The sequence below is a fragment of the Berghia stephanieae genome, unplaced genomic scaffold, assembly GCF_034508935.2.
Source record: "Berghia stephanieae isolate SIO BIC M18660-M18661 unplaced genomic scaffold, UCSD_Bste_1.3 scaffold16, whole genome shotgun sequence".
In the NCBI taxonomy this organism is placed as follows: Eukaryota; Metazoa; Mollusca; class Gastropoda; order Nudibranchia; family Aeolidiidae; genus Berghia; species Berghia stephanieae.
This window is the reverse complement of record NW_027622623.1, coordinates 65,001-67,500: the sequence shown is the minus strand read 5'-3', so window position 1 is coordinate 67,500 and position 2,500 is coordinate 65,001. Positions and strand designations below refer to the sequence as shown.

The 2,500-nt window shown below is 39.6% G+C and overlaps 1 long non-coding RNA gene across 1 annotated transcript in view; it reads left to right on the top strand.

Annotated features, from left to right (window-relative positions):
* The window catches only part of LOC144961165 (uncharacterized), a 36,019-nt gene that overhangs the window by 23,655 nt on the left and 9,864 nt on the right, over positions 1-2,500 (top strand). The window lies entirely within an intron of this gene.

Below are 2,500 nucleotides of genomic sequence, written 5' to 3'. Positions count from 1 at the left end.
GGATTTTTCTGATACGATACGAAAAGTTTCAGTCAATTTTTATAGAGCTCATTTACAGGTCTATGTACTTATCTCGTCAAAGACAAAACAAACCAGACAGCATTCCATCTTGTCAATAATTATCACCACCTCCACACTCCCCGGACGTGTACTTATTCACTGTCTACTGTCTGCCCACAGACTTGTGTGTCTACCCGCATGTAGCTAGCTAGTGTCTGTCGTTCGCAAATCGTCGATCACAACGTAGTCAGTAATCAAATAACGCACATAGTGTGTTGGGGACAGGCCGTTTCTTTCTATTTTGCTACCGACACACACACCTCGTTCCATTCTTCTTTTTTTCAGTTCAGTTCATTATCTCTATCCGGTTGAAAGTGAGCCAGAAAAATATGAATGTGAAATTGATATTTTTCTTCGAATGAAAAGGTGAATGAATGCTTATATCGGAAGTTTTCGCTCATTTGGCCTACGACCGATTCTCTTTGCCTCTGTTCTCGCACGACCGTAGTTTTTCAGTTATTTATTAATTAAATTATTCTTCCTATTCATTATGCCTGAGGTATTTTTAGATCGCATATCGGACTTACTTACCTTAGAAAAAGGTGTTAAGAATAAATTTAAATGGTCATGGCTTGAAGAACAAGACACCAACAGCAATTTCTTCTCTTGCTATGTGAGGAAAATTGAGGCACCAGGAATGGCATTTGTGTCATATCTGGGTTGTGTTGTTAATCCACTTTTTTGGTTTAGTTGGTCTATTTTCGTATCCTCAAAAAGTTCAGACAATTTTTTCACCAGCCATTGACAGGCATGCGGAAGGTTTCTCTCTATTTTGCTACTGACACACATGCATTTCTCTGTGTCTTATTTCTTTTTCCCTGTGATTTATTGGTTCCGTCTAGAGGTGAAATGGAAAAATAATAATGCGACATAATTATTTTTCTTTGAAATATATATTCTTCTTCAAATGCTCTCACACGACCGCACCACCTCCTCCTCTTCTTCTATAATAATTAATCCAAATAAACGAAAGAATCAGCGTAAATAGAGCAATTATATCGAGAGAGAGAGAAACATTTTTTACGGGTATGTGTGGCGTATAAGCGGAGCGTGAGATTAAGCGGAGTGGACTTATTTACATTTTGGCTCAAACATGTTAAATCATAGAGGAGTATTATTTGCAATTGTTTCAGTGATATATGGATAAAAGTTATGGCAAATTATGTATCTTATGTCTTCACCAATTTTCATCATGTAACATTAGCTTCATATTATGTTCAGGTGTGTAAATCTTCCGTCTATTGTCGGATTTCCGACAGTACTATTTTGCTCTATAAGTGCTAATATTTTTATTCCGTTTCAAATGTATCAAAGACAAAACATCTATCAGTTAGCTATAATATTATCATGCCACCTACACGCTCCACTAGACGTGGATGTATTCACTACCTGGCTACTGCGAGAGAGTGTCGCGAAGTACAGATTATCTTTGTCGCAAAGTAAGTTCACGCGAGTCGTCGAACACACACCTAGTCGGTAAATAATGCACGCAGACCGGAAGGTTTCTCTCTATTTTGCTACCGACACACATGCCTTTCTCCAGTTCTCATGTCTTTTTCTCTATATTTTATTGGTTCAGTCCGGATGTGAGACGGAAAGAAATAATGCGAAATAATTATTTTTCTTCTAAATATATATTCTTCTTCGAGATCACTCACACGAAAGCACCACCTCCTCCTCTTCTTCTTCTTCTTCTTCTTCTTTTATAAGAATTAATCCAAATAAATGAATCAGCGTAAACATTGAGCACAAACAAACAGGAACGAAGATACGCAGCTTCCCGTGTCAAGCGCGAGATACACATCCTTCAAACGGGTAGGAATTGTTCTCTTCCATTTTATTTTAGGCTAGGGCTATTGGTCAGTACTGACCCCCAGACGCTAGTACCTGCGTGTCAGTGCTGACGAACAGGCGCCAGCGCCTGGGGGTCAGCACTGACCAATAACCTGGTGTTATTGGTCAGTATTGAACAACAGGTGCCGCCGCCCACAGACAGCCTCTCTTCGGTCTGTGCCACCGCCCGCCATTAATCAGCACTGACGAACATCGGGCCTGTTCGTCAGTGCAGACAAGACCTCTTCGCACTCATTCGTCACTTCCTAAAGTTAAAAAAAAAACAAAAAACAATTAAAATCCCAGGCTTTCAAGGTCAACTTATCCGATGACACTAAGCAACACTTGGTCACTTACTTAGATAAATTTGATGTCTAACGCGTTAGATCGTGGCCTTCGTAAAGTTATGGCCTGATACTTACCAAAAAATGACCTCAAAATACCAGTCTTTTGCCACAAAAGAAAACAAATCGTGAGTCGTATTCAGTAGTTCAACCAACGAAATAACTTGTTTCCTTGAGCTCTACTAACAACTCACTAACCGGTGCACTGCCGGTCCTTTTGGATTTCAGTATCAGGCTATAACATAACGATGGCTACGGTTAGA